This window comes from Pan paniscus, chromosome 4 (genome assembly GCF_029289425.2).
Source record: "Pan paniscus chromosome 4, NHGRI_mPanPan1-v2.0_pri, whole genome shotgun sequence".
Lineage (NCBI taxonomy): Eukaryota > Metazoa > Chordata > Mammalia > Primates > Hominidae > Pan > Pan paniscus.
In genome coordinates this window covers 24974854-24989009 of record NC_073253.2, presented here as the reverse complement: position 1 = coordinate 24989009, position 14156 = coordinate 24974854, and positions in this window count along the sequence as shown.

The window sequence follows — 14156 nt, the reverse complement described above, 5'->3', positions numbered from 1 at the left end:
CTTCTGTCTCTTATTTTACAGTGCTGTAAGCTGTTAACACACATGAGACTGTCTTCACTACCAAACCAAGTCTCCTAAAGCTCACTTGGATGTCTACTTATTCGTGTCTCTTACTAGGTTCAATTTCTTGGAGGCCGTGATTATATCTATTTAACGCTTTTCCTTGTACCTAATAAAATGTCTGGTGCGTAGGTGCTCGGTAAATTGAGTGGAATCTTTTGGAAATCCACAAAAACTGAGCTAAACAGCAAATCTCATAGACGTGAATAAAATAGCCTGAGGATGGGAGTTGAAGGCGGAGAATATATAAACATTATATGTTTAAGGGATGTATATAAAATTTTAGAGAAGGGAGAGAACACAAGATATGCTTCTTAAAGGAGGTGACATAAACGTTAGACCTAGAAGGATGGGCTAAATTTGCCCAAGGAAAGATAGTATGATAGAACAAGCTAAAAATTAGCTAAGGGATAGCACCCCTAAAAAACAAAAGTGGAACTTTTATTTTGTTCGTATTTTAAATTTTAAAGTACCTTTATAAATCACCTTTGAGTCTAAAAGGAAAGAGAAATTGTAGTTACTAGAACATAATGATATTGAAAAAAAGCTATATGTTAAAATTTTAAGATACAGACCAAGTTATAGGAGAACATTATTTTAAATAAGAAAGAATAAAAATAGGCCAAGCATTTATTTGAAGATATTAGAAACGAAGAACAAATTGTATAATTGAAATTAGGAAGAGGAAATTAGTAAAGATAAAGTTTGAGAACAATGTTTTAAAAGGAAATTGGTCAAATTGATAAAGTACTCATAATCTAGTATAAAGCTGGTTTTTGGCAATACCAGTGAAATTCAAAGACTTACAGGAAGTGTAACAAGAAAAGGAATAGTGCCACTAGTAAGGTTGGTAATTTAATAAAAGGGAGGTTTAAAAATTATTAAAATATTTTATACAATTTTATACCACCAATAAATATTAATAGAAAATGAAAGAGTCACTTTTCAAGGAAAACATAACTCAAAAAAGGTGGAAAACTGAATTAAGTCAATAACTACAGACAGGACTGGAAAAAAGATGCCAAAGTTCTGTACTCACAAATAAAAAGCCTCCAGCCCACTCAGATTTATGATTAAAAATCATAAGAGCTAAATCTTGTGCTTTAAACTCAAGTCATAGAAAATGATAGAGAGCTTCTTAGCTTAATTTTTGAAGCTGCCATAATCTTTCACATCCTAAAAGAACATTTAAAGTCACTCAGTGTAAGCTCAGTGATGATGAAGGCTATGCATGTTTCTCACCATTGTATCCCCAGTGCCTGACTCATGTTTGATGTTCATTTGTGAACTTAAGTGCAAAATTCCTAGATGTTAGCAAAATCAGTTTGATACTGTCTTAAAGGAACATTTCTCTATAACTAAATTGAGTTTTTTTTTGTTAAGTGCAAAGATAATTCAAAATATAAATCTGTGTTAAATAATTATAGTGTTAGGTTAAGGAAATCATCTCAGTGTCAAAAAGGCACTGAATAATAGGTAACACCTTTTCTACTAGGATATAAAGTGGGTTTAGAAAATACTTTTTTAAATATGATCGGCAGAATACTTAAACACCAGTGTTTCTCAAACCTCATTCCTGAAACACTAGGATTTTGTGAGATGCTTTTGGTCTCAGAGTGCGTTTTATAAGCAAATAATTTGGGCAAACAGATTTTAAAAGGTTTTCAATAGGGTATCCTTTTAAGAGAGTGACAGGGAATTTACACGCATCACTTTTATTATATTTAATTAGTGAGAACTAGTGACAACCACTTCTTGCTTCACAGGAGGTTGAGACAAGAAATCTCTAGATGGAAAACTGCTCTGCTGAAACTTGGGGTCTAATCATCTATTACTAAAGATAAGACAGGTGGTTACACTAATTATATTTTAAACCTAAATTTGATGCAATCACAATTCTCATATTTTTCTTGAATTGAACAAAAGTATTCCAAAGACCATCTCAACAACAATTCCATAAAAATAACTTACTAAACTGTGAAAAAGAATAATAATACAAAAATTGCTGTATGGGACACTAAAATGTATTTGGTACAATGGTAATCAGACCAGAAATTCCAGAGACAGCCAAATGTAAATAAAAATGTCTGCTTTGAAAAGGTAGTGACATAAATATTTGTTTAGTCTGCCTCCTAAAGCCTTAATAAATCAAGAGTTCCTCTATCACCCACGCTGGAGTGCAGTGGCATAGCTCACTGTAACCTCAAACTCCTGGGCTCAAAGGATCCTCCCGCCTCAGCTCCTGAAAAGTTAGGACTACAGAAGCATGCCACCATGCTCAGCTAATTTTTTTTAAATTTTACACTATGTTGCTGTGTTGCCCAGGCTGGTCTCAAGTGACCCTCCAGCCTCAGGCTCCCAGAGTGTTGAGATTACAGGAATTAGCTCCCATGCCTAGCCAATAAATTAATTTCTAAAGCTGAAGTGACCTGGAGAGGGACCATCAGCAGACTAGGTATTTCAAAAATTATTGGAAAGATCAAAAGAAATATGGAAACTTGTTGACAAATGAAACAGATCACTGAAGTGGCATCCTATAATTTTCCAGAGATGACTTACGTTTCACAGAGAGTTGATCTGCCTAGCAAAGTCCCAGAGAGACTCCAGGAATAGAGTTCCCTTGTACAGTAGAAGGTGGAAATGAGAAGGGGGCTAAAAACAAAATGTCAATTTAAAACCTCTTTAGGAAACCACTGTACTTCAGTTCCTCCAGATTCCTCTCCCCAGTGTTTTGTCTCTTTACATCTATCTAGAACTCCACTCTTTTTTTTTCCCTTTTTTTAGAGACAGGGGTTCTCTCTGTTGCCCAGGCTGGAGTGCAATGACATGGCCATAGATCATAGCTCACTGCAACCTCACTCAACCTCCTGGGCTCAAGCAACCTCCCACCTTGCGCCTTGGCCTCCTGAAGTGCTGGGATTACAAACGTGAGCTACGGCATGTGGCCTGAGTCTTTAAAATGAACGAAGAATGAAAAACCATCAGAGATATGAAAATCAACAGCATGAAAGATAAAACTAAAAACTATTTCAGGAAGACACTGAGTCAGCTAAGGAACCAAAATAAGATAATAAGAAATTAATAATAATAAGCTGCCTAAGAAGTACTCAAGAAAATATTAGAGAACAGAATACTCTGAAAAAGGAGCATTGGAGAATAAGAAAAGACTGTTGAAAATAAACATATGAATGTAAAAATTAAAATGGCAAGATGATTTAATTGAAAAAATATCACAAAACTTGCAGTATTCAAACAAAAACATGGAGAATTTTGAAAAAAAATGGAGGACTAATTCATTATTTGACTAATAAGAATTTCTGAAAGAGAGAACAAGAGGAGGAGGAGGAGAAAAATATCAGACATTGAAAAGATACTTCAAGGAACTGAAGATAAATACAGGTCTCCAAATTGATAGAACACATTTAGTACTAAGCAAAATAATAGTAAAAGAACCACACTTAGACACATAAAGAAGACATTTCAGAGCATCAAAAATAAAGAAAAAGGCCTAAAAGCTTCCAGACACAAGAATCTGACCTTTTATAAAAGAATAAGAATTGAGCTAGTATCAGATTTCTCCTCAGAAACTTTAGATACCAAAAGATAATACCTTCAAAATTGTAAGTGAAAATTATTTTGAACTTAGAATTCTATTTCCTGTCAGAACAAAAATCAATTGTGAGTACATAATAAAGATTTCAGAAAGTTCAATTATCATATACTCTTTCTGAAATGTGTACTCCAGAAAAGTAAGAATGAAATCCAAAAATTAGATAGATGTAAAATACAAGAGTGTGGCAGATAGAATGACCCATCGAAGATGTCCATGTCCTAATCCTTGAAATTTGTTAATGTTACACTGCATGGAAAAAGGAACTTTGTAAGTGTAATTAAGGTTATTAACCTTAAAATAGGGAGTTTATCCTGGATTATCCAGTGGGCTCAGTCTAATCATGTGAGTCCTAAAAATCGGAGAACTTCTTCCACTTAGAGGCAGAAAAAATGAAGCAGGAGAGGTTAGAGAGATTTAAAGTATAAGAACTCTGGCGGGGCATGGTAACTCATGCCTGTAATCCCATCACCTTGAGAGGCTGAGGCAGGTGGATCACCTGAGGTCAGGAGTTTGAAACCAGCCTGGCCAACACGAAACCCTGTCTCTACTAAAAATCCAAAAATTAGCCAGGCATGGTGGCACATGCCTGTAGTCCCACCTACTCAGGAGGCTGAGGCAGGAGAATTGCTTGAACCCGGGAGATGGAGGTTGCAGTGAGCCAAGATTGCGCCATTGCACTCCAGCATGGGCAACAGAGTGAGACTCTGGCTCAAATAAATAAGTAGGTAAATAAATAAACCAAGTATACGAACTCAATCCACAATTATAGGCTTTGAAATGAAATGAGATCATGAGTCAAAAGAATGAAGGCTGCTTCTAAAAGTTGAGATGACCCCAGCCAACAGCCAGCAAGAAATTGAGGACCTCAATTCTACAAAAGTACGGAACTGAATTCTGTCAACAACCTGAATAAGCTGGAAGTAGATTCACCCCGCAAAGCCTCCTGAAAGAAGCTCAGCCCTGTTGACACCTTGGTAGGCCTTGTAAGACCCTAAGCGGAAGGCTCAGTTGAGCCACACTGTACCTAGACTTCTGATTTACAGAACTGCAACATAATGAGTGGGTGTTGATTTTAGCCACTAAATGTGTAGTAATTTGTTATGATAGCAATAAAAAACGAATGCACCTCTTAAGAGGTGAAAGAGAAAAGAGGGAGATACAAGAGGCTTAGAAAGCAACTGGTCTAAAATAAATTGATAGACAACTAGGGGAATGTTTTCAAGAAAAAACTGAATGAGTTCCAAGCAGTAGATAGAAATGGATAAAGAGAACATGAACATACTCAGTGACATGGTGAAGAAAGTATTTATTTATTATTTACTCTAAAGGAAAAAAAGAAGGTAATTAGAAAGTCTTTGAAAAAAAACTAAAGTTTAATTGGAAAATTATGGCTTAAAAATGATGTAAACTAAAATAATCCATTATCAAGCTGCAGTGAACGTTATGAAGTACCACCTACCATTCTCTTTTCAGAACCAAGGAACTTATATCCCCAGTTTCCATGAGTTTTGACTGCTAAAAACTCACAATTTAGTTCCCCCCACGAAATTGCCCTCCACCAAAGGTATGTGCCTTGCAAAAGATTACACAACTTCCCTGGGGACAGAACACATCCAAAGACTGATTAGTGTGGAAGAAAAAAGGTCGGGCTCCTTGCCTCAATTCAAGGGAACTCTGAAGGTCTTCTCCAACTTCATAGTTCCCCATCTAGTTGGCTGAGGTGTCTGTTTTGACTGCACCATGGTTTAACTTCTCTCTATGCCCAATTCAGCTTCAGTCAGCTCCTTGTTTCTGAGAGGCTGGAAATCTCTATCTCCTAATCTGTTTCCTAGAGAACTCACCCTAAGACACACCGTAAGAACAAGAACAAGACAAATATATTAGATCGCCACAAATACAGTTAGGCAGCTTAGCCTTAGAAACACAAATTTTAAAAGTGAAGTAAAAAACATGTTTAAAGAAAATGAGTGAACTTATTAGAAAAGAAGATGAAATATTTAAAAGACCACAGATGTTTAAAGCAGCTTTATTTATAATGGCCCAAACTGGGAAGCAACCAAGATGTCTTCAGTGGATTACAGGATAAACTGTGGTACATCCACACAATAGACTTATTACTCACCTCTAGAAAGAAAAAAAAACAGGCCAGGCATGGTGACTCACACCTGTAATCTCAGCGTTTTGGAAAGCCTAGGCAAGAGGATCACTTGAGGCCCGGAGTTCTAGACCAGCCTGAGCAAAATAGCGAAACCCACCCCACTGCCCCCCTCCATGTCTACCAAAAAAATAAAATTGTTTTTAGGGTTTTTTTGTTTTGTTTTGTTTTAGCTTTTTTGCAGATGGAGTCTCACTCTGTCACACATGCTGGAGTGCAATGGTGAGATCTTGGCTCACTGCAGCCTCTGCCTCCCAGGCTCAAATGACTCTGGTGCCTCAGCCTCTCATGTAGCTGAGAGTACAGACATATGCCACCATACCCGGCTAATTTTTTTATTTTTAGGAGAGACAGGGTTTCACCATGTTGCGCAGGCTGGTCTGGAACTCCTGACCTCAAGTGATCCACCCGCCTCTGCCTGTCAAAGTCCTGGGATTACAGGTGTGAGCCACCATACCCAGCCCCCAAAAATGTTTTAAATAGTTAGGCACGATGGCACACACCTGTGGTCCTAGCTGCTTGAGAAGCTAAGGCAGGAGGATTGCTTGAGCCCAGGAGGTCAAGGTTACAGGGAACTACTGTGCCACTGCACTCTAGCCTGGATGACAGAGTGAGACTGTCTCAAAAAATAAAAAGAACTCAGTAAAAAGAAAAAAAGCTATCAAGCCATGAAATAACATGAAGGAAACTTACATGCATATTACTAAGTAAAAGAAGGCAAATCTGAAAGGCTACATACTGTATGATTCCAACAATGTGACATTTTGGAAAAGACAAAAACTACGGAGGCAGCAAAAAGATCAGTGGCCATCAGGGATCAGGCAGAGGAGGCATGAATAGGCAGAGCACAGAGGATGTTTAGGGCAGTGAACACTATTCTATATGATCCTATAATAATGAACAGATTTAATGATATATTTGTTAATACCCATGGAATGTACAACACCAAAAGTGAATCTTAATGTGAGCTCTTTACTTCAGATGATAATAATGTGATAATACATCAATGTGTTACCAGCAGGTCTTTGTTCTTAAGAGTTCCCAAGATGGTGGCGGGCCACTCCCAAGATGGTGGCAAGCCTTTTGCTCTCTGACCTGGAGTTCTTGGCCTCACAGATTCCAAGGAATGGAACCTTGGGCCATGCAGTGAGTGTAATATCTCTATTAGAAGCTGTGGGTCATGGAAGAGAACTGTGGAACCCAGCGACTAGTGTTCAGCTTGATTAGGACGAACCTGGGCACTTAGCTGCACAGGAACAATGGTGAGCCTTTAGCCCCATCGGGAGTGGCAATGGGTGCCTCACTGGATCAGAAGTGCAGTGGACACCCTGCTGGATCTGGAGGGTGGAAGTCAGCAGCAGTGTCTGCAATGACAGCGATCAGCAGTGGTGGACAGTGAGCGAAAGCTCAGCTCAAGCCAGAACAAACAGGGACCAGAAGAGTGTGCAGTTGCAAGATTTAATAGACTGAAAACAGAGCTCCCATACAACAGGAGGGCACCCAAAGGGAGTTGCCACTGCCGGCTGGAATGCCTGGGTTTTTATCCTGATCATTGTCCCTCCCCCTGTGCTCTCAGGTGATAGATGATTGACTATCTCTTTACCTCCTGCTTTTAGCCTAATTGGTATTTTAGTGAGCTGAGTTACAAGCCCTGTGTTTAAAGGTAGGTGCAGTCACTTCCCCAGCTAGGCTTAGGAATTCTTAGTCAGCCTAGGAAATCCAGCTAGTCCTGTCTCTCAAATGTAGGTTCATCAGTTGTCATAAATATACCTCTCTCATGCAAGATGTTGATAGTAGGGGAGAGGTTGCACAAGTATAGGGGCAGAGGATACATGTGAGCTCTGAAATTTCTGCTCAATTTTGCTGTGAACCTAAAACTGCTCTAAAAAATGGTCTATTTTCTTAAAAAGATGAGACTGTTGGAGTACTTAAAATGGATTACCTCTGGGAAATGGGAAATGAGACACTGATTACCTATTCCAACTGAGACCAATTGCCCAATTGCTTTTTAGATCTGTAAAACAACAGTTGGATTCCTTTGTTAAACTCACTGTTTCTCATATTTCACATCTTCATCCTGTTATGTTTCACTCTTACTTTGCTGGAGTATATCTTCAGGAACTCAGAAATGGTATATGACAGGCAAATTTTCTAAATTCTTTATTTTGTCCCCACAACTGCTTTCACAGTTGAAATAGAAAATGGAAAAGAATGGGACAGGTGACTTTTACCCTTATGAACTATATTTAGTAAACCACATCTATGAAGTACTTTGATAAAAATGCAGAATAGAAGGAAAAATTCATCTGGACAAAATGTATTCTACAGTCCATTGGGAAAATAAAGTTACATCCACATTTCAGATTTTGTATCAAAATACAATCAAAACAAGTTGAAAGTTTAACTATAAAAAAAGTTAAAAGAACATATACTTAGTTTAATAATTTTAGAATTCAGAAAGACTTCCTCAGCATAATTACCAACATTAGAACCCATAAAATAATGATAGATCTGAGTACACAAATGTACTTTTTTTTTTTTTGAGACAGAATCTTGCTTTGTCACTCAGGCTCGAGTCCAGCGGTGCAATCTCAGTTCACTGCAACCTCTGCCTCCCAGGTTCAAGCGATTCTCCTGCCTCAGCCTTCCAAGTAGCTGAGAGTACAAGCCCGTGCCACCAATCCTGGCTGATTTTTATATTTTTAGTAGAGACGGGGTTTCACCACGTTGGTCAGGCTGGTCTCAAACTCCAACCTCGGGTGATCCACCTGCATTGGCCTCCCAAAGTGCTGGGACTATAGGCGTGAGCCACCGTACCTGGCCCAAGTGCACATTTTTATATAAATAAAATATCTTTATATAAATAAAATACACACCAAGCTATTTAACCAGTGGTTAACTCTGGAGAGAACAATGGCAACTGGAGAAAGGGATCAGGAAGGATCTTCAGTGGAAAGTACCGAAACAGCAAAACAGAAAATAATAAATCGGGCTTCACCAACAAAACAGAAAATAATAAATTGGACTACATCAACAAACCAGAAAATAAATAAATTGGGCCTCACCAAAGCTAAAAACTTTTGGGCATCAAAAGATACTATGAAGAGAGTGAAAAAGAAACCCACGTGGGAGAATGGAAGAAAATATTTGCAAATCATATATCTGAAAAAGGACTGATATTCTGAATGTATAAGGAACTCCTATAACTGAACAACAGAAAAACAATTCAAAAATAGGCAAAGGACTCGAATAGACGTTTTTCCAAGAAGACATAGGAATGAACAATATGAACATGATAAGATATTCAACATCACTAACCACTAGGGAAATGTAAATAAAAATCATGATGAGATACCACTTCATATCCAACATCTGAAAATAGCAGATACTGGCAAGGATGTGAAGAAATTGGAACTCCATACATTGCAGGTGGGAATGTAAAATGGTAGAGGTGCTGTGGAAAACAGTATGGCAGCTCCTCAAAAAATACACGTGATTCATGTGATTCAACAATTCCACTTCTGGGTATACACCCAAGAGAAATGAAAATAGAGGCTAGAACAGATAGCTGTTTACCCATATTTGTAGCAGCATTATTCGTAATAGCCAAAAGATAGAAACAACCCAAGTGTCCATTGGATAAATCAAATATAGTCTGTAAATACAGTGGAATATTATTCAGCCTTAAAAAATAATGAAATCCTGATATATACTACAACATGTGTGAACTTTGAAAACATCGTTAAATGAAATAAGCCAGATACAAAAGGACAAATATGATTCTGCTTAATTGAGGTACCTAGAATAGGGAAATTCATAGAGATAGAAAGTAGAATGGTGACTATCAGGGATTGGAAGAAGGGGAGAATGGAGAGTTATTGTTTAATGGGCATAGAGTCTCAGTTTGAGATTATGAAAATACAGGAGACAGAGGAACCATTTAAAAAAAATTTTTTTAGGTACATTGTGAGGAAACAATCAGATGAATCCAGAAAATAAAACATTCCTTAGGAACTGGCCATTCTCTTCAGTAAGCCAGTGCAAGAAAAAAGGCAGTAAATTAGATTGAAAAAGATTGAAAGGATATTACAACCAGATAAAATGTCTTGTCCCAGATTAGATACTACTCTGGACAAAGCTGCTGTAAAAGGCATCATGGAGACAACTGAGGAAATTTGAATATGAATTAGGAATTCGGGGATATAAAGAAAATATTATTAACTTTTTTCAGGCATTATAAGAATACTTTGCCCATGTATGAAAATGTTCTCTATTTTTTAGAAATGCAAACTGAGTTTAGAGGTGAAATGTTCAAAATCTCTGTAATTTACTTTAAAATAATATACAAAAATACTTTAAAATTGGGATACAATGATAAATAATGTTATGTCATCTAATTCCTAATTCATATTCAAATTTCCTCAATTGTCTCCATCATACCTTTTACAGTAGTTTTGTCCAAACCAATATCTAATCTGGGACAAGACATTTTATCTAGTTGTAATATCCTTTAAGTCTCTTTTTGAGTTGGTGCAAAAGTAATTGTGGTTTTTGCCATTATAAAGAAACTAAGGGGAATTAGATAGGAGGTGACCAGGGATTGAGTACTATAGATTTGCAATCTCTGAGAAAGTGACATTTGAGCTGAGATATTAAGTGATTGCCAGCTATGTCAGTTCAGGTCCTCCAAGGTCTAGATGACAAGACAGGATTAGTTTTAAAATAGATCAGAAAACACCTGTGAAGGATACAAGCAAGAGAAGGCAGGAGAGTCTTCAAACCACAATGCAGTTCTGGCACCTGGGAAAGGAGAGCAGGAAAGAAAGAGGATTGGATAGGAAGATTTTCAAGAGTGCAGCACAGTTGTGAGAAAGTCTCAGGCCAATGGGAGCCCCAAAGTAGAAACTGCCTATCAGAGGAGTCCTGCCTTGGGCAAGAATGGCCCAGCTGTGGTGTCCCTACTGACCATCCCATTGATACTGCTCAGTGGTTGGCTGGATGCAGTTAGCATCAGTATGAATGCTGATGTGGGTCACAAGTCACAGCCACTAGAGGGTGCTAAGTCTGCTCCTCACAGCAGGTTCTCTTGAAGGGAAATCTGAGCGGCACACCTTCATAGCTATCCTTCCAGCCTTGCAAAGATCTGGAGGGAGAGTCTATCAAGAGGAGGAAATGGCAAAGGCAAAGTCCCTAAAATATAGGAAAATTGTTGGTATATTTGAGGAAAAGAGAAAACTGAGTAAGTTTGCAGCATAATGAGAGTGGCAAACTGGCACAAGAAGTCAGATTGATAAGCAGAGACCTCGTCATATGGAGCTGAAAAGACTATGATGAGGGGGTAAATTTTATTCCAAGTATAACGGAAATCCATCAACCAGTTGTTTTAAGCAGTGACTTATTATGATCTGATTTAGGTTTTAGATTCAAACTTCCTAAAACATTAATCTGTATTTATAGCATCCATTTCTTCATATTTCATTTTCTCCCAACCCACAGCAAGTTTGATTTTCATCCTCACCTCTCTATTGAAAATGCTTTTACTAGGTTACCAAAAGCTTGTTAATTGCTAAGTTCAATTGCTTCTTTCTAATTCCCATCCTAGTTGTCTCCTGGGTCACATCTACACATTAGCCACTCACTCCTTAAAATTTCTCTCATGGCTGCTTTTCACTACTCCTTTCTAATTTCCTTCTATGGCTTTTTAAAATCCATTCCCTAAATTTTTTTATTCTCAATTATATCTTTAATACTTTCCTGTTATCCCAAGGCACCCTCACCTGCTAAATTTCACCTACATGCTGATGACTCCAAAATTTCTTTTTTTTTTTTTACCTCTAGCCCTCTATTCGCACTTTTCAAACCTAGATTTTCATATGTGAGTCATTCATTTCCACCTCAGAGCGTAATATACCAAAACAAAAATCATTACCGTCCTTAAGAATGCTTCTTATGGCCTGGTGCGGTGGCGCACATCTATAATCACAGAATTTTGGGAGGCTGAAGTGGGTGGATTGCTTGAGCTCAGGAGTTTGAGACCAGCCTGGGCAACAGGGCAAACAAAACGTTGTCTCTACAAAAAAATACAAAAATTAGCTGGGCATGGTGGCACAGGCCTGTAGTCCCAGCTACTCGGGAGGCTGAGGTGGGAAAATCACTTGAGCCCGGGAGGTGGAAGTTGCAGTGAGCTATGATCATGCCACTGCCCTCCAGCCTAGATGACAGAGTGAGAATTTGTATCAAAAAGAAAAAAAGAAAATTCTTCTTATATATTCTCTTTCTTGGATAATGACATCACCAGTCACGCAGTTCACATAACTTCTTGAAATAACATTTACCTCCTCACTTATGGTCAAAGTATAATTTTCAAAATTTAAAGATATGACTGTCGTATAATTATAGAATGAATAGGTCTCAAATGTCTGTCTCTTTAGTGAGATAACAAGCATGATGGTAAAGCTGGCTTATAGAAAAATTAGGGAAACAGTATACATAGCGAGTCACAAAAGATACGTTTAAAGTTATAAGCTGAAATGTTTGCTAAATTACAATGTCATATAAGTTAATGTTCTATAGGTCAAAATAAACTATAGCCTTTGGAGTTATGTTCTCTGCTAGATAAAAATGATTTTCATCTCTATAGGGCAAAAATCTACAAGTTAACTTTTTACACAGTATTAGTTCTAATAAATGGCATATAAATCAAACAAAGGTATATCTCCTGGAGAATAAAATAATCATTGGGTAGATCTATTAAGCAATGCTCCAGGATGACACACAGTCATTCTTTGGCCTTATTTCCAAGTTCTGGATATTTTTTTCTCATACTTGCTGTTGATCTTGAATAGCCATTATGTGGTGATGGAGCTATATTTTAAAGACAAATCTGCCTGACTTCAATGCCTATGTTTTTCCTCACAAAGAATGTGAGTTGCTGGCTAATTCAAATCCATGCATAAGATGAGATGTAAGGACTGAGAAGAGGCCTCTGCTTTTCAAAATCAGTAGGACACAGTGATTAAAAGAGTATGGCATTAGACAAAGAAAGAAAAATATATCAATAGGTAGACCTGCTTATACAGTCCATATGATCTACTACAAAGGCACCAATACAATTCAGTGGGAAAAAGAAGACCTTTATAATAAATGGTGCTGCAGCAACCAGATATAACACACACAAAAAGACATGAACCTTGATTCCTGCCTTGTACCATACACAGAAATTTACTTGAGATTAATCATATACCTATATGTAAAAGAAAAAGCTATAAAGATTCTGAAAGAAAGTATAGGGGAATATCTTTATGACTTTGGGGCAGGCAAAACTTCTTAAACAGAACTTAAATAGCCCCAATCATGAAATTAAAACTTGAAAAATTAGACATTACCAAAACTAAACATTTCTGCTCATCAAAGACACCAGTAGAAAAATGAAAAGGCAAGTCACAGACTGGGAGGAAAAATTTACAATACACATACCTGACACAGCATTACAAATCAATTATAAAAAGACTAAACATCCAATAAGAATAATGAATAAAAGATTTCAACGGCACTTCACAAATGTGGCTATCTCAATAAACACATGAAAAAGTATTTAACATAATTAGCTAAATATAAGTTAAAACCACAATAAATAATGTCATGCAGGCACCAAAATGGCTAAAATTAAATTTAAAAAATTTTAGATCAGGAGCAGGTTGCTCATGCCTGTAATTCCAGCACTTCAGGAGGCCAAGGTGGGTGGATCATTTGAGGTCAGGAGTTCAAAACCAGCCTGGCCAACATGGTGAAACCCCAACTCTACTAAAAATAAAATTTGCCAGGCGTGGTGGTGGGTGCCTGTAATCCCATATACTCGGGAGGCTGAGACAGGAGAATCGCTTGAGCCCAGGAGGCAAAGGTTGCAGTGAGTTGAGATAGCGCCACTGCACTCCAGCCTGAGTGACAGAGCGAGACTCTGTCTCAAAAAGAAAAAAAAAAAAAATTTAAAGACTAATGATATCAAATGGTGGCAAGAATGTGGATCAGCTCTCAAAATTGCTGGTATGAGTACAAAATGATACAACCATTTTGTAAAATTGTCTGTCTTTCCCTACTAGTGTTAAACATTCACTTACCTTATGACACAGCAGTTTCAGTTGTAGGTATTTACTCAAGAGAAGTGCATGTCCCCACAAAAACTTTCACAAGACTGATCATTGCAGCTTTATTCACAATAACCCCAAACTGAAACAATTCAAATGTCCACTAACAGGCAAAAAACAAACAAGTTGTGATATATTCCTACAATGGAATAGTATCAGTGATAAAGGAAAAAAATAAAAATAG